Below are 19,402 nucleotides of genomic sequence, written 5' to 3'. Positions count from 1 at the left end.
TACCTAAAATGACTTCATCAATGAGTGCTATATACCTAAAATGACTTCATCAATGAGTGCTCTCTACTTAAGATGACTTCATCAATTAGTGCTATCTACCTCAGAAGACTTCATCCATCAGTGAGTGCTATCTGCCTAAGATGACTTCATCAATGAGTGCTATCTACCTAAGATGACTTCATCAATGAGTGCTATCTACCTAATGACTTCATCAACGAGTGCATTCTACCTAAGATGACTTCATCAATGAGTGTTATCTACCTAAGATTACTTCATCAATGAGTGCTATCTACCTAAGATGACTTCATCAATAAGTGCTATTTACCTAAGATGACTTCGTCAATGAGTGCTACTTACCTAAGATGACTTCATCAATGAGTGCTCTCTACTTAAGATGACTTCATCAATGAGTGCTATATACCTAAAATGACTTCATCAATGAGTGCTCTCTACTTAAGATGACTTCATCAATGAGTGCTATCTACCTAAGATGACTTCATCAATGGGTGCTATTTACCTTAGAAAATGATTTCATCAACGAATGATATCTACCTAAGATGACTTCATCATCAATGAGTGCTATCTACCTAAGATTACTTCATCAATGAGTGCTATCTACCTAAGATGACTTCATCAATAAGTGCTCTCTACCTAAGATGACTTCGTCAATGAGTGCTATCTACCTAAGATGACTTCATCAATGAGTGCTATCTACCTAAGATAACTTCATAAATGAGTGCTCTCTACTTAAGATGACTTCATCAATGAGTGCTATCTACTAAGATGACTTCATCAATGAGTGCTATCTACCTAAGATTACTTCATCAACAAGTGCTATCTACCTAAGATGACTTCATCAATAAGTGCTATTTACCTAAGATGACTTCATCAATGAGTGCTATCTACCTAAGATGACTTCATCAATGAGTGCTATTTACCTAAGACGATTTCATCAATGAGTGCTATCTGCCTAAGATGACTTCATCATTGAGTGTTATCTACCTAAGATGACTTCATCAATAAGTGCTATTTACCTAAGATGACTTCATCAATGAGTGCTATTTACCTAAGATGACTTCATCAATGAGTGCTATCTACCTAAGATGACTTCATCAATGAGTGCTATCTACCTAAGATTACTTCATCAACAAGTGCTATCTACCTAAGATGACTTCATCAATAAGTGCTATTTACCTAAGATGACTTCATCAATGAGTGCATTCTACTAAGATGACTTCATCAATGAGTGCTCTCTGCCTAAGATGACTTCATCAATGAGTGCTATCTACCTAAGATGACTTCATCAATGAGTGCAATTTACCTAAGATGACTTCGTCAATGAGTGCTATCTACCTAAGATGACTTCATCAATGAGTGTTATTTACCTAAGATGACTTCATCAATGAGTGCATTCTACTAAGATGACTTCATCAATGAGTGCTCTCTGCCTAAGATGACTTCATCAATGAGTGCTATCTACCTAAGATGACTTCATCAATGAGTGCAATTTACCTAAGATGACTTTGTCAATGAGTGCTATCTACCTAAGATGACTTCATCAATGAGTGTTATTTACCTAAGATGACTTCATCAATGAGTGCTATCTGCCTAAGATGACTTCATCAAATGAGTGCTATCTACGTAAGATGACTTCATCAATAAGTGCTATCTACCTAAGATGACTTCATCAATGAGTGTTATCTACCTAAGATGACTTCATCAATGAGTGCTCTCTACTTAAGATGACTTCATCAATGAGTGCTATCTACCTAAGATGACTTCATCAATGAGTGCTATCTACCTAAGATTACTTCATCAACAAGTGCTATCTACCTAAGATGACTTCATCAATAAGTGCTATTTACCTAAGATGACTTCGTCAATGAGTGCTATCTACCTAAGATGACTTCATCAATGAGTGTTATTTACCTAAGATGACTTCATTAATGAGTGCTATCTACCAAAGATGACTTCATCAATGAGTGCTATTTACCTAGTACCTAAGATGACTTCATCAATGAGTGCTCTCTACTTAAGATGACTTCATCAATGAGTGCTCCCTACTTAAGATGACTTCATCAATGAGTGCTATTTACCTGAGATGACTTCATCAATGAGTGCTATCTACCTAAGATTACTTCATCAACAAGTGCTATCTACCTAAGATGACTTGATCAATAAGTGCTATTTACCTAAGATGACTTCGTCAATGAGTACTATCTACCTAAGATGACTTCATCAATGAGTGTTATTTACCTAAGATGACTTCATTAATGAGTGGTGTCTGCCTAAGATGACTTCATCAATGAGTGCTCCCTACTTAAGATGACTTCATCAGTGAGTGCTATCTACCTAGTACCTAAGATGACTTCATCAATGAGTGCTTTCTACCTAAGATGACTTCATCAATGAGTGCTCCCTACTTAAGATGACTTCATCAATGAGTGCTATTTACCTGAGATGACTTCATCAATGAGTGCTATCTACCTAAGATGACTTCATCAATGAGTGCTATTTACCTAAGATGACTTCATCAATGAGTGCTATCTACCTAAGATGACTTCATCAATGAGTGCTGGCCGTGTGTCCTGAACTCGCCACCCCTAGCGTTACATGACAAATATTATGAATTCTTACACCAACCGGGTTTCTAATTAGATTATCTCGACAATCATCAACCCTAAACTAGCAAAAGTATACATTTTTGGAAAGCTGAAGGCATAAGCAATTCAAATATATAGGCCTATATTTCAACTCATTATACAGGGTGACCTGCAAGTTATACAGGGTGGAATAAAAAAGATTTTGATAAAATATGGGTCACTCAATGCATTGCTTATTACCAACTTAAAGTAATAAACTGGAAGTAATTAAACAACATTCATTTGGTTAGAGGATAAGGAGAGCCAACTGACTTTGGAAGAAACCGAAATCACAGCTGTTTGGTAATCTCGGAATATAGGGTGTACCAAAGTATGTTAGATTTGTTTACAATTCAACATATTTTGAACCTAAACATTTTCCACCTAACCCATACAGAAAAAATATGTCGATATTTAGATTCCTCGTCAAATTTCCCTTCAGAAAATCTATACTTTGACTATGATAGGATTAAGTAATTAAATTTTTACAGTAACTTTTAGATTTTGAAGACATCTGCATTACTTACTACAGTGTTTAATATGACAACGGGTAGTTTTGTATGGAAAAGTTTGTATTTTCTAGACTAAACCAATCATAAATGATTAAAAACAATTAGTAAAATTGTTTAGCTGTAAGGTCATGAGTCTTTTAGATGCTAAATAGAGTCCAAATCCAATTTACAACCTTTACAGAAGCAGATTACGCACTAAAAATACAAATCCCATAGAGTTTGTGTGTAACACATCCCCCACCACCGCCACCCTGCCCATTCTGAGTTCTATGAAGCACAGTGTTAGTATTAAAAAAGTTCAAGTATTTCTTTTTACAGGGTTGAAAGTGCATTTTATTTAGCAATAAAATGATACCACAAGCATGACAATACCTTCTTGATTGACAGAGATATCATCATTTGTTTTGAGTCGACTTTGGCGAAATGTAACGTCGCCACCTTTTTTTGGTTGCGAGCTCAAGACACACGACCTGCTATCTACCTAAGATGACTTCATCAATGAGTGCTCTCTACTTAAGATGACTTCATCAATGAGTGCTATCTACCTAAGATGACTTCATCAATGAGTGCTATCTACCTAAGATTACTTCATCAACAAGTGCTATCTACCTAAGATGACTTGATCAATAAGTGCTATTTACCTAAGATGACTTCGTCAATGAGTGCTATCTACCTAAGATGACTTCATCAATGAGTGTTATTTACCTAAGATGACTTCATTAATGAGTGCTATCTACCTAAGATGACTTCATCAATGAGTGCTATTTACCTAGTACCTAAGATGACTTCATCAATGAGTGCTTTCTACCTAAGATGACTTCATCAATGAGTGCTCCCTACTTAAGATGACTTCATCAATGAGTGCTATTTACCTGAGATGACTTCATCAATGAGTGCTATCTACCTAAGATTACTTCATCAACAAGTGCTATCTACCTAAGATGACTTGATCAATAAGTGCTATTTACCTAAGATGACTTCGTCAATGAGTGCTATCTACCTAAGATGACTTCATCAATGAGTGTTATTTACCTAAGATGACTTCATTAATGAGTGCTATCTACCTAAGATGACTTCATTAATGAGTGGTGTCTGCCTAAGATGACTTCATCAATGAGTGCTCCCTACTTAAGATGACTTCATCAGTGAGTGCTATCTACCTAGTACCTAAGATGACTTCATCAATGAGTGCTTTCTACCTAAGATGACTTCATCAATGAGTGCTCCCTACTTAAGATGACTTCATCAATGAGTGCTATTTACCTGAGATGACTTCATCAATGAGTGTTATCTACCTAAGATGACTTCATCAATGAGTGCTATTTACCTAAGATGACTTCATCAATGAGTGCTATCTGCCTAAGATGACTTCATCAATGAGTGATATTTACCTAAGATGACTTCATCAATGAGTGCTCTTTACTTAAGATGACTTCATCAATGAGTGAATTAATAAATGTGTGCTATCTATATAAGATGAATTCATCAATGAATTTTATCTACCTTAGATGAACATGTGTGGGGAGTAGTGTCCTTTTTGGCAGTTTTAGAATATTTACATAAGAAATAACTAACCCCTACAAAGAATTTTCCATTACTTCTGATTAATTAGTTATATAGTTCATTAACAAGCATCCAAGCATGCAGCATCGACTGTCAATCCAAAGATCAAAAAAATTTGGCTCTGGTACCTAAAGAGGGGTTATGATTCCCTCACGCCATGATGAGTTAAATATCTTTGTGCAATTAAGTGACCGTCCACCACGAACCTCATTGAAGTCGGCAAAAACGGCAAAAAAAGAGTTTTAGTGTAAAATGTGCATGGAAGTTGTATTCATATGTGCATGAATTGCAAAGTTCAACCAACCATAACTCAGCTTCTGGACATTGTATAAAGGCAAATGATATTTCATTTCAAAGCGTATGAAATATACTTTCTAAATATGAAATAAAACAAAATTGGCCGAAGGCCGACTTTACAACAGGTTCATGGTGGAGGGTCACATAATGTGCCTGCTTTATCGCTTGTTGTGCATTGGACATTGTACTGTTAATGCCTAGATATACTTGATATAAAAAGTCACTATTTCAGAAGGGGTCATTGGGCCACTAGAAATTTGAGGTTCTCGTCTTGCGTGGTTCTCGTCTTGCATGGTTCTCTGTTGTTGTGATCATTATATTCACAGAATATTGGTTAGTCGGGCTCTCATTCACGCGCGGATGGGAAATAGTGTTCACTTTATGTTTGATACGGTTTCTAGACTGAAATTTTGCGTAGAACACGCTCCCGTAGTCCACTTTAATTAAAAATGTGCCCAAAGTGCTTTTTCCGGGGTGCCCATACAATGGGGGTCAAAATTACTAAAAATGTATTCTAAAGCCAATGGTGGTGATTTTGGTGTCTAAATATATGTTTATGGACATGAGAAAGTCATTTAGACAGTTTACGAAATCCAAAATGGCTTCCTTATGTTCCAAAATTCAAAATGGCGGCCAAAATGGTGAATTTTAACCAAATTTATTTGAACGGCTTTTTCAGGCCGATGGTGGTGATTTGAGTGTCTATGAATATGTCTGTTGACATGAAAAAGTTAGTTACATAGTTTATCAAAATCCAAAATGGCTGCCTTATACAAAAAATTCAAAATGGCCGTAAAATGCGAAAATTATTCTAACTTATTTGAGCGGCGCTCTTGGGCGATGGTCGTGATGTGGGTGTAGGTATATGTTTGAGGACATGAAACAGTCATTTATATTGTTTATAAAAATCCAAAATGGTTGCCCTATGCCCAAAAATTCAAAATGGCGATCAAAATGTCGAATATTATTCTATATCATTTGAACGGCATTCTCAGGCCGATGGTGGCGATTTTGGTGTCCAGTTATATGTTTGGGGACATGACAAAGTCATTCAGCTAGTTTACAAAATTAAAAAAAGTTGCCCTATTGTCCAAAAATCAAAATGGCGGCTAAAATAGTGAATTTCAATAAAAAAAAATCCTTGAAAGATATTCTTAGGCTGATGGTAGGGATATTGGTGTCTTGGTATATGTTTGTGACATATAGGCCCCTATAGTGTACATGACCAAGTCATTTAGATAGTTGACGATATCTAGAATGGCTGCCCTATGCTAAAAAAATCAAGTGGTGGCCAAAATTGCAAATTTTATGTTGATTTTATCTAATTATCACATAGACACCCCAGCTCTTGGGACTTTTTTTTTTTTAAATTTTTTTTTTATATTTTTTTTCGCCGTGTTTCAATATAATCACTTATAAATGGAGCATAGATGCCAAAAATATTCAAAATGGCATCATTAACCAAATGTTAATACTAACTAACACTATAAGGATCACATTTGATGTCCATTGATCTATTATGATTTAAAAAGGTAGTCCAAAGACGATTGAAAATGTTGTATATCCCGTAAAATGTAAACTATATCTATCTCTAAATCTGGGCATTTGAAGACCATCATTATAATAATCATAAGAACTAAGTAGGGGGTTGTACCACCCTAAAGGTTTTTCATACGCCATAAAAAAAACACGCATATTTACGTTTAAACGACTTAAGCTAATCGCAGATCCATCCATTGCGCTCATTTTGGTGATAAAATGTTTGCCCAAGCACCTTACCGGGGGTAGGACCGACCATCGGAGGGGGGGGGGGGTGCGGCCCATCATGATTTTCATTTCTGTAAAATTATTCCAAGATATATTGACTTTTTACATGTTAGTTTGATTGAAATAGTCATTTCCTTTTATATTTATGAGAAAATTCGGTGAAAATAGCATATTCGTAGATTTTTTGGCCGAAATCTATTTTGCCTATACTTTTGTATATCATATATCATTGCTCAATGGATACTCGCCTTCATCAGAAGGATATCAGGTCTTGTTCAATATTATTACCAAACAAGCGAATGTGATGGCTTTCTAACAAATCCAGCTTTCGCAGTTACCTACTGACTCCAAGGAATAGTCGATATATATACTGTAACGCGGAGCGTTATGAATACCTTACCCCCCTCTCATGTATTTCTTAAGTGTCCCACGCTTTACTTCCATGATCAGTCTAACTAATTGATGATGTAAATCAGTCTAACTAATTGATGATGTAAATCAGTCTAACTAATTGATGATGTAAATCAGTCTAACTAATTGATGATGTAAATTGTTATCTAAACATGCTAAAAGGTTAATCTCTACAAAGCAGAGATTTACCTTATCCCCTAATTATGGGATCTATCTGATCCCCTTATTGTTATACGATATTTGCCTAATTATGTGATCTATCTTATCCCCTTACTGCATACTATCGTTGCTTTTCATGGTAAACCTGTGAGAAGTTTCCCACGCTTTACTTCCTTCTTCTGAAACTCTTAACTAATTGATAATGTATTAAATCCATTAACAGGTAAATCTCCACAAATCAGAGATTTACCTGATCTCCTTACAAGTTATTGTTATATGTAATCTGGCTAATTATGTGATTATGCAAAGCCAGATTATACCTTGTATAGGCCTATACCTTTTAGTGCCGGATTATACCTTTTAGGCCAGATTATACCACCCGGTAAGCTGGTCAAGCTTACACGATGGTATGGCCGGAATGTTATGGTTAGTTAGAGATAATATTAGTAAAGAATGACTTTGGTTAATTAACATGACAAATAGTATAAAGAATAATTAACATGATAAAATGATAATGCAGTCTTTGAGAGATGACACGTCGCCATTACGTAACTATATAGCTATATTAGCTAATTATGTCGACGTGGCATCCCTCCAAAACTGTATAAATATGGGTCACAAACCCAGTAGAAGACACACTTGTATCTTGGATCCTGATGGGATCACATCATGCTAAATAAATGGTATTCACACGTATACAGTAAAGCCAAGTCTCTCTGTGTTTGCTTCGTACCATGGTTTCACTAGTAGCCACTAGTCAGTAATTACTAACTGAGTTTCCCCTTCTCCACAATGTCCCCACTCGGCATATAAGCGTTATAATACTATCATGGTGATAAGCGGTATGAGGAAGAAACGCCTAAAAGTTCATTCCCTCGCAAAGGCTCCTTGACCATGCAGAAAATCCAAGAAATGTCATATCCTTCGAGTAATATTCGTCGCAAATCATGGCATGGCACTGCTTTTATATCCTCTCAACTACGGCTGGTTGCTTGAAAACGGCATCCCTGGACGAAGGCTCAGCACCCCTATGGTTCTACGATTAGCCCAGTTTGCCTTGGACATGTGCTGAGCTACACCCGTTAAAAATGATGAGTAAAGACCAATCTGTAATTATTGGATCATAGCCTCTATACCTCAACCAACAGCGGTTCGGAAGAGGAAGTAACATACTGAGAGTTGCATTTACACTCGATTTTTGGCTGACTAAGGTGAGTGTCAATTGGGAGAGGAGAGTACAGATATGATGAACAATAATTTCCACTTTTAGTAGATTGGACATCATATAATTTAACTCATAACAAATCAAAAGTGGAAACATGTATACGTTTAACCCTAGAACTACTAAGCCATATTTTGTACCACGGACTACGAAGGGGGGGGGGGGGAGGTGTTGCCCCTAAATTTCAATTGTATTTGGTACCAATGTATAACTATGTGTCTCGTCTATCCAGTGATACCAAAAGAAGTACAAACATTCCCCACATAATATCGCTATGACGTCATAATGTGAGCACATCCTTGCAAAATTGAATATATGAATGTACAACCCACCCAAGTCCATACTTTGGCCAAATTGAGTTAAGCATGGAATGCTTATACATATGCCTATCATATGTATAAAAGTTGAACCGAAATCAACCCTCTACGTCTGTACGTGCGTCTATTGAGCATGTGAAATCCAACATGGCCCGGTATGCATGATACACATTTGTTTTTTAGTTTTCTCAAAATCACTTTCGGTGGGTTTTGTATTCATGTATTCAATTCTGGTTATTTACAAAAGTGTAGGCAAAATTGATCTTCTTCCAAAAATTCTACGAACATGCGATTTTCACAGAATTGTCTCCTAAATATAAAAGAAAATTACTATTTCAACCTAACTAACAAGTAAAAAGTCAAATATATCTTGGAATAATTTTACAAGAGTGAAATTAAAATCATGGATTTTACTGTAGAAACCTATGGTGGGCTTCACACCCCCCCCTATGGTCAATCATCTTTGATGGTCGGTCATACCCCCGGGTAAGGTGTTGGGGTAAAAATTATATCACTTAAAAGAGCGTACAGGATGGATCTACGATTAGTTTAAGTCGTTTGGGCGTAAAATACGCGGGTTTTTATGGCGGATGAAAAACCTTAGGGGTGGTACAACCCCCTACGTAGTTCTAGGGTTAATCACTTTCCTTAATTGCTTTATAAGGATTATTATATTTAATATTATGGCCGCCAATATCTTCAAATACCCCGGTTTAAAATCATAATAGATCAATGGTCATCAAATGTGATTATTTGGTTAATGGCTCCATTTTGAATAATTTGGGCATCTATGTACCAAGTACAAGTGATTATATTGTGACACGGCGACCTTAGATTTAAAATTAAGTCCCTAGAGCTGGGTGTCTTTATGATAATTATGTAAAATCAATATAAAATTTGAAATTTTGAACACCACTTGAATTTTTTAGCATAGGGCAGCCATATAAGATTTCATCATCTAAATGACTTGGTCATGTACACTATAGGGGCCTATATGTCACAAACATACCTAGACATCAATATCGCTACCATCGGCCTAAGAATATCTTTCAAGTAATTTTTACTAAAATTCACTATTTTAGCCGCCAATTTGAATTTTGGACAATAGGGCAACTTTTTTGGATTTTGTAAACTAGCTGAATGACTTTGTCATGTCCCCAAACATATAACTGGACACCAAAATCACCACCATCGGCCTGAGAATGCCGTTCAAATGATATAGACTAATATTCGACATTTTGACCGCCATTTTGATTTTTTGGGCATAGGGCAGCCATTTTGGATTTTTATAAACAATGTAAATGACTGTTTCATGTCTGCAAATATATACCAACACCCAAATCACGACCATCGGGCCGAGAGCGCCGTTCAAATAAGTTAGAATCATTTTCGGCATTTTGGCGGCCATTTTGATTTTTTTTGTATAAGGCAGCCATTTTGGATTTTGATAAACTATGTAAATAACTTTTTCATGTCCACAGACATATTCATAGACACTCAAATCACCACCATCGGCCTGAAAAAGCCGTTCAAATAAATTTGGTTAAAATTCACCATTTAGGCCGCCATTTTGAATTTTGGAACATAAGGAAGCCATTTTGGATTTCGTAAACTGTCTTAATGACTTTCTCATGTCCATAAACATATATTTAGACACCAAAATCACCACCATTGGCCTTAGAATACATTTTTAGTAATTTTGACCCCAATTGTTCGGGCACCCCCCGGAAAAAGCACTTTGGGCACATTTTTAATTAAAGTGGACTACGGGGCGTGTTCTACATAAAATTTCAGTCTAGAAACCGTATCAAACATAAAGTGAACACTATTTCCCATCCGCGCGTGAATGAGAGCCCGACTAGGTGGGCATCAAGTTTATTTCTGCCAAATTTTAGCTCAATTGGAACCATTGTAAACAAAAATTAACACAAATTACCTTTTACCTCAAATAAACGAACTCTGCTTGATTTGTAAAATGTTTCCCCTTCCTGTTTATGCCCAACTTTGAGCCCAAGCAGAGCAATTTTAAAATTTGACACTAGATGACCTTTGACCTGGAATGACTTCTGCTTGATTTGCAACATGATTTCCTCTACCTCAACTTTTGAGCCCTATCAGAGCAATTTAAAAATTTGACCTTTGACCTCAAATGATATTTGGTTGATTTTCAACATGTTCCCCTCCTCTTCAGGTTTATGTTCACCAACTTTAAGCCCAATCGGAGCAATTTTTAAAATTTGACCCGGCCCTTGTAGTTTAAAATTTACCCCTAGATGACCTTTGAACCCAAACATCTTCAATATGATGCCCCCACCAAGAGATTATTGTAATCAAGTAAAGTTGACATTGAAGTCTGGTTTTCAAAGGGTATCCAAGTGAATCTAAATCAACAATGACCTCATTTGACCCCTAACATGACTGTGCCCCCCATCGATCTAAAAATTTAGAAAATCCCATAGGAAAATTGCAAAAAAATGGTTTGTGCCCCCCCCAATCAGATCCGGTTCCCCAATCATGACTGGTGCCCCCCAATATGAAGACCCACGCTATGCCATTGCTGGGCATACAACCCCACAACTATACAATGCTGCCATAAGGCCTCTCCTTCAGACGACATAAAATGGGGTCATCAGAATAGTTGCATTGATTTGGATGTTTTGTTGAATATGTAACATCAAAAAACAGGTTATGGTAAACAGGGCTCAATGGACTTTGATGTTTTCTGCAATGTAACCCATAACAATTAAAGCATCTGAGATATGACAAACTATTCTTGTTTAAAATGTTTTTGTAAGCAGAACAATCTGAGACTATTTTTTATCAAAATCCTAAAATGTGTAATTGTGTCTCCTGTGGAATGCAAAATTTAACATTACCTTTTTGCCTATAACTCAAGCACTGTGCACCTGAGATAGTTCAAACTATACTTTTTCTGAATCCTTATGATGAGAAGAATGTATGCAGGTATAATTTTGACCAGATTTGACCAACTTTGAAATTTTGACCCTGCAAAAGCAGCCATTTTGGATTTAAATCAAATTAGGCACTGTTCCACTACTTGGATTATCCAGGACTTTTGATATGTTTTGGTGTGAGCTTTTGAGAGATAGATGCATGTGAAATGGATTCTGGTCCAGTTAGTACTGGGTTAACCCAGTTTTACCCATAAGACTTGCTTAAAAGCTTATGACATTATATTCTTTTCACAAAGTTATGCAGATTCACCCATAAACAACAGTAAATTCTAGGGATCATGTCAAAAAGTTTGTTTTAACTTTTTACTGAATCTAATCATTGAATGAAGTTGAACTTTGTAACATTATTATACAGTGCCTATCAGTGACACGGTTTGAATAATGTGCTGTCAAGCAAAATGAATATAATGGTTCTCTATTGAAATAGGATTTCTGTTGACATCAAACATTTTTGAGCAAAATGCAGTCACAGAATAGGACATAGTGTCACGTATGGTGTCATGGTACGAATAGCAGGGTTGGATAACTATTATTGTTATAGCCAATTAAGGTACGTTAGCATTAATAATGTGTGGGACCTGGAGAATATCAATCTTTTTTAAGTTTCCTCTCAGATTTATTAGTATGATATATTTCAAACTTATTGCAAACTTGTTCCAAAAGATGAAGCACCATTGCTTTGAAGCGATAATTAAAACTTTAACCTCATAAAAATGCTTTCCATGTCAAATACTAACAAACAAACAAACAAACAAACAAACAAACTTAATAAACTAAATAAACTAACGAAAAAGTAAACTAACTCAACTAACCGTAACTATATGGCACAAATACACCTCTTGTACCTAAACTCAACCCAGAAAGTATCGAAACGATTATAGATGGTCAGATATATCGGGAACTGAAATATATAGCAAAAACCTATTTAATGTATATAAAGCGCAGCTTTCTCCTGCGCATTTTGATACCTCTTTTGTTGTTCTACGATATCAGTTGGTCGAGTTATGGGCGCTTGAGTGGCTTCAAGTCGGATTTTGAAAGTTGCACTTAGCTCCTATTCAAGCCAAATGCGTTGTACTGTGACCAATAAATGACCATTGCTTTGCGGCGACGAATCCAGGCAGTGATAGACAGTGATGGTGGGCACAACAAGTATTGAGATGTCAGCAGAAAGAACTCACGAGATAACTCAGAGATAAGTAAAGGGTAGCAAGTATTGAAGTTGGAAGTCGAAGGAGTAAAATAAAGTAAAGTTTGTGGTTAAGTAAACAGAGCACATCGGTGTCCTTTGTCTTGATTTTGTGTGTGGGGTGTGTGTGTACATGACGAACGCATTTGGCTTGAATAGGAGCTAAGTGCAACTTTCATAATCCGACTTGAAGCCACTCAAGCGCACAAAAGAGGTATCAAAATGCGCAGGAGAAAGCTGTGCTTTATATATACATTAAATAAGTTTTTGCTATATATTTCAGTTCCCGATATATCTGACCATCTATAATCGTTTCGATACTTTCTGGGTTGAGTTTTGTTGAAAATAAAGTGCCACATGAGTTGCAGCAACTACCCTTTCCTAACACAAAGTAGAGGTTTCAAGCCCATTTCCAAGAAATAAAAATAACAAAGATGTGTTTGTGGTGTCGCTGTAATGACAATGCATAGTACATCAACTGTACAGTACTCAAATAACTTACAGGGTGTCCCAATAAAAATGTCTGTGGGATGTTGTGTTGCAATTTTCAAAATAAAATGAAAATACTCTAAATATAAGAAAATACTAAATTCCCTTCCAGAAATGTCAAGCCTATTTATTTGTCTACCTTATGTGAATTTTCCACTGGATTTGGTGCACTGCTTTTAAAACCAAAGCCCATGATGTAACACTAAACATTAAACACTCATGGCATGATTGAACAATGTTTGCAAATGTTCTGTTTGGAAAATTAATGAGCAGACTCCAAGAAAATTTTCAGAGAATTATCTTACAGATGTGCTATTAATATAATTATTGCCATCAAAATAGATTTCATACATCTAGAATTATTTGTGAACAGAATATTACAAAACACTACAGCCTGACTGGGTACATCCCCTCAGAGGGACATGTTGGCACTGGGAGTTGGCAGCACAGAGCAAAATGTTGGCTAAAGATGTGTATTGTTTGATTTAGGATCAATTGAATGTTAACAACTTTTACTAAGTCATTGTAACTCCCAAAATGGAAATCATTTAAAGCACACTAAGTATAAGTTAAAGCCATGTGTGATTTGCTCCACAGCGACACCCTCAATTTTTCTTGAATTTCTACTTTTTGCATGATTTTAATGCCCAATGGTGCACTAAAATACCACACGAAATATTAGGTCTGACATGCTTTAAATTACAGTAAATTTTGTGAGCTTTTTATTCGCCATTTCCCCCATAGAGCTCCAAAGTTAAGTGGTTTGGTTTTCTTAATTTTACCTCATTATTTCAGCTTTAAATGATCAGAATAAACCTCCTTGACAGTTGTTACTAAGATTATGTAAAAATATTGGGAAAAGAATAACAAAATCAAAATTTGACCAAAATCATTCATAATGGCTTTAAAGAAAGAAATAAGTTTACCATTCATGAAAACAAGTTTGAAAGTGTGTTGGAAAACGTACCTTACCGTAAAAGGGGATAACATTGGCATGAAGTAGGCCTAATTGATTTACCTCTATTTCACATGTAGAAAAAATATTTGCAAGCAAATAAAATCACAACTGATAAAATGGTTTGGTATAATGCCCTTTTACCACATTACACTAGTGGTGTGCATAAATTGAAGGTTTGGTCAATAGAGGAGTGAAAATCAGGGAAATTGATTGGTTGCTCACAACTTGAAACTGGGCTTTCATTTGAAGTTGGTAAAAAAAGTCTTTAATTTATAAAATAAGACTGAATCAAACAGTATGTATCTGGAGGAAAAGCCAACCACCACATGAAAATTTTGATGTATCATATTGAAGATATAAATGAAGTTTCCAAAAAGACCTACAATTTATAATCATATTCACAATATTCAACCAATTGTAACAAATGAGGTGTTAAAATTACTCTAACTAAATTTGCTTTTACCCGGTGTTTTCAAATACCAAATACGACTGATATAGTTTTTAAGTTATGTATGAATATTTATAATGGCCGAGCTACTTTTTGTGAAGTCTTTGGTTACATGCGCTACATAATTTCATGTTTGATAGTCTGGCAAGGTATAAATGGAATCATTGCCCCGTCACTATTTGTGATACACCCTTTTTGCATTCACACATCAATGCTCCTAATGAATGCTTTACATAATCAACTGTTGTTCACCCACACAAATACCCTAACTGCTGGGTCAAAGTCGTATGCTTTTTTTCATACACATAGTGGGAACGTTAACATTGATACCAAACTCATTCTGCTTTAATAAAGCTTGTGTTTCACAAAATAGAATGATTTCCATTTTGGGAGTTTAACATTAAGTAATTGGTGTCAACAGCCAATTTGTCCTAAATAAAACCATACAACCTTAAATACTCCTCTTTAACCCTATAAGCTCAGAGTGGTTTGGTCGGAGGTAATTTTTGCTGCCCGCCCCGCCCTGCCAAAGGGATGTACCAGACGGGTTAGTGCTAATTAGTGAAGAAAGTAGTGGGTGTGTAACCTGTATCACAATTGGCAAAAAGTAGTTTTTGCTTAACTTCCTGCAGATGATGTCACACTCACACCTCTCCCCCACATATTTACATGTACATATCTATTGTAATAATAAGAACATCACAAAGTTACATGAAAGTTGAAGGGCTAGGTCCAAAAGGTACAGTAATTATTCTAAGCATAACGTTTTGGACAAAAATGTAACATTAACTATATTACACTTGTTACGCACATTCGTTATGTCATATTCAGTAGAATATATGTAAAACCACTCAGCAACAACCACAGTATGTACAGATATGTTTGTTAACATAAGTTTTTAAACTATTCTGCAAGTGTTTAATTTGTGGAGAACAACGGAAGTCAACCTTTTCCCCAAATTCTCTACATAAATTACAGTGTAGATATCAAGAAGTTAATTATTATTTTTTTAAATAAAATAAATAAAGGGCAAACTTACCCGTGTGTTAAAAGAGTCCAGTTCCCCAAGCGTCCTTTCCTGGCAGGTATATCTGGTGAAAGTGAGCAACGCCCAACAGTATGAATATCTTCCACAAAACTTAATTACTGCATTTAGTTGTCTGTATGAGAGCTGAAAATAACGACACATAGCATATAAAGTCACTATCAGTTGCATGAATACATAGTTCTACGCATGTCTGATTTACCATTTTATTATTTTATTCATTTATGGTAGGCAGGACTTGCTGCAACAGGTGACTTCATGGACTAATGAGTAGCACAGTGTATCCATGCACTCATCATGCATGTGTATTTTTATACATTGGACTAGGTCATCAGTTTCTGTGAATATAAACTCCATTTCAATTTTTTAAGGTCACACGTAAGCAAGATGCAATTCAAGTTCAAATTTAAGTTTATTCGTTTTATCTTTATTCAAACTAAAACAAAGTTTCATCTTCACAGAGCTTGATAACATATAGCAAAAGTTAAGAGATGATCTAGAATGATGTACAACATCTATAGCAGGTGTACCGTATGTGATAAGATGTGGGTGCCTCAACAAAACGCAGAGTGTAACATCCAAATATCGCAACAGGGTTGATTCCGTAAAAATGGACTTTTTAAGTTGAATAAGAAGCATGGGAAATACTATCATATAATGACAGTTTGAAATTTGGAAAAAAAAAGTTTTATGGGACCCTATATTATTACCTTTAACAAGAATAGTCTTAAAAAATACAAAGTTCATGGATCAGGTGTATAGTAATTTGTTCCAACTTTCATATCTAACTAATTGTGCACTGACTTGACATTAAATGAGTGATTTGAGGGGGCATAATGATCCTGACTTTGGAAAATAAGGTTTTTTTTAAACCTCATTTTGCATTTAGGTTTTAACCCACCTACAGGAAACATTTTTTTAGCCTTATACTGAACTTTATTCAGGGTGTGCAGAAGTTGCTACAGGCCCAGATTAAAACATTCTAGGCCTATAATATGACACCCATGATGCATTTAATGACATTTATAACTTGTCAGCAAGATACAGAAACATGCAGTATGCAAAAGAATCCTGTTGCATTTGTAACTAGGTTTCAAACAAAATAAGCTTTCTAATCAAATATCACTATATATCATTATTCAACTATACCATGCAGATAAGGCCTTGATAAGATGTAGCCTACTCATACAACTTCATACATGGACACTTATTTTCAATACTACTACTACTACTACTAATTGAAATTTAATACCGCGCCAAAAACCAAAACAATTTGCACTAAGGGGCATGAAAACATAAACAATGGATGAAAACAAGAATAATATAATACATAAATCATAACATCAGATAAAGTCCAAAATCAAGCAAAATGAATACAGTTACTGATTGAAAGCAATATTGAAGAGATGTTGTTTAAGCAGTTTCTTGAAAATGTCAATTGAAGAGGCGGTTTTGATATGTTCTGGTAATGCATTCCATAGTTTTGGTCCATAACATGAAAATGATCTGTCTGCAAAGGTTGAATTCTTGGTCTTGTGCTCAGTGAGTATGAAAGAGGCAGTCGAAGTTGAACGAAGACGACGATGAGATGTTGAAACATGAAGCAAATCTGAAAGGTACTCCGGTGCTGTTTGATGAAGGCATTTGTAGACGATGACGAGTATCTTAAAGTCAACGCACTGCTTAATTGGCAACCAGTGAAACTCAACGAGGTCTTTGGAAATTGAGTCATATTTTCGCTTCCTAGTTACAATACGTGCTGAGGTACGTTGGATGTTAACTAGCCGTTTCAGGAGCGAAGCACTTATGCCAACCAGCAAACTATTACAATAGTCAATTCTCGATGTTACAAGAGAGTGGACAGCCATTTTGGTCGATTCAGTTGTGAGCATCTTGCGAGCACGACCAATGTTTCTGAGATGAAAATTTGCTGATTTTACAATCTTGGTCACTTGAGCAGACATGCTCACATTGCAGTCAAACATCACACCAAGATTTCTAACTGCGTTCACCTGCACTGGGACATTCACACCAGCGATGTTAACTGAGAAGAGATGAAATTTGTTCAACTGGGCCTGAAATCCACAAACAATAACCTCTGTTTTCTCTGCATTCAATTTCAAGAAGTTTCGCGACATCCAGTTTTGTATATCGTTAACACATTTCTCAATAGTAGCAGAAGTTGGACAGATAGATGCATAAATCTGTTTGTCGTCAGCGTAAATATGCAGAGCTAAATCATAGTCGCGAATGATGTTACCAAGTGGCAGAGTGTAGACTAGAAATAACAAGGGCCCTAAAACTGACCCTTGTGGAACACCGTAATGTAGAAACTGAGCACAAGAGAATTTTCCATCGATGCATACACGCTGTGATCTACCAGCTAAATAAGATGTGAACCACTTTAGTGGAATGTCACTCACACCTATAAGGTTTTGCAATCTTGAGAGCAGCACACGGTGATCAATGGTATCAAATGCGCTACTTAGGTCCAGCAGTACAAGAATGGTGATACCTTGTTTCTCCATAGCCCACAGGATGTCGTTGTGGACTCTGATTAGCGCGGTTTCAGTACTGTGGAATTGTTTATAGGCAGACTGAAAGAACTTTCGAAATGAAAGGGAGATTACTCACAGGGCGATAATTCTTGAGGATGTTGCTGTCAAGGTTAGCCTTCTTTATCAATGGAATTATGATGGCAGTCTTAAGAGGCTTTGGAACGATACCTTCAGCAAGTGACATATCAACAATAAATGTAATGGCTGAAATAAGCACATTGAGGTGTTCCTTGACTATCCATGAAGGAAGCGGATCTAACAGACAGGACGGTGAAGGAGATTTGGTTATAATCTCCATAACATCAGCTTCAGAGATAGAAGTAAATTCATTCCATACACTGGTACCCTGTGACTCTTGCGAAGTGGAAGCATCAGGTGGAAGGGCAGATCTTATATTCTCTATCTTAGTCATAAAGTAATCCGCAAACCGATCTGCCAGGTCACCGGCAGAATCATGATCAGGGCCGTTCCTAGGGATTTTGCCGCCCTAGGCAAAGCCTCTCCCTGCCGCCCACCAAAGCATACCAAAAAAGTGTTAAGGGGGGTTACCCCCTTGAAAACTCATCAGTTTTGACCTATTTGTATAGGGCCCACGACCGTTTTCCTCAGTGTCGTAGATTTCTTTTTGATATTGGGGGGATGGCGTTGGAAAACATTTCTAAGTATAGTGAATTCAGCAAGTTGAGGACATAAGTTTTGCCATTTTGAAGCTAAACTGTTCAAATATGGTGGACAATGGAATAGATTTGTGCGAAGCGCGAAAAAAATTGCCCTTTTGGGACTAAAATGGCCAAATATGAGGTTAATTTGTCAGAAACCCACACACAGACGTCAACATTGGGGGGGTGAT

At 36.3% G+C, this 19,402-nt stretch overlaps 1 protein-coding gene across 1 annotated transcript in view; it reads right to left on the bottom strand.

The window, feature by feature from the left end:
• Nucleotides 1–16,115, bottom strand: part of LOC140167874 (uncharacterized) — a 57,590-nt gene extending 41,475 nt beyond the window's left edge. The window contains exon 1 of the mRNA XM_072191164.1: nt 15,989–16,115. The gene's annotated coding sequence lies outside the window, so the exon portion shown is untranslated. The remainder of the gene's footprint in view (nt 1–15,988) is intronic.
• Between the last annotated feature and the right edge of the window lie 3,287 nt (nt 16,116–19,402).

This window comes from Amphiura filiformis, chromosome 13, assembly GCF_039555335.1.
Source record: "Amphiura filiformis chromosome 13, Afil_fr2py, whole genome shotgun sequence".
Classification (NCBI taxonomy): domain Eukaryota; kingdom Metazoa; phylum Echinodermata; class Ophiuroidea; order Amphilepidida; family Amphiuridae; genus Amphiura; species Amphiura filiformis.
This window is presented reverse-complemented; position numbering and strand designations above follow the sequence as displayed.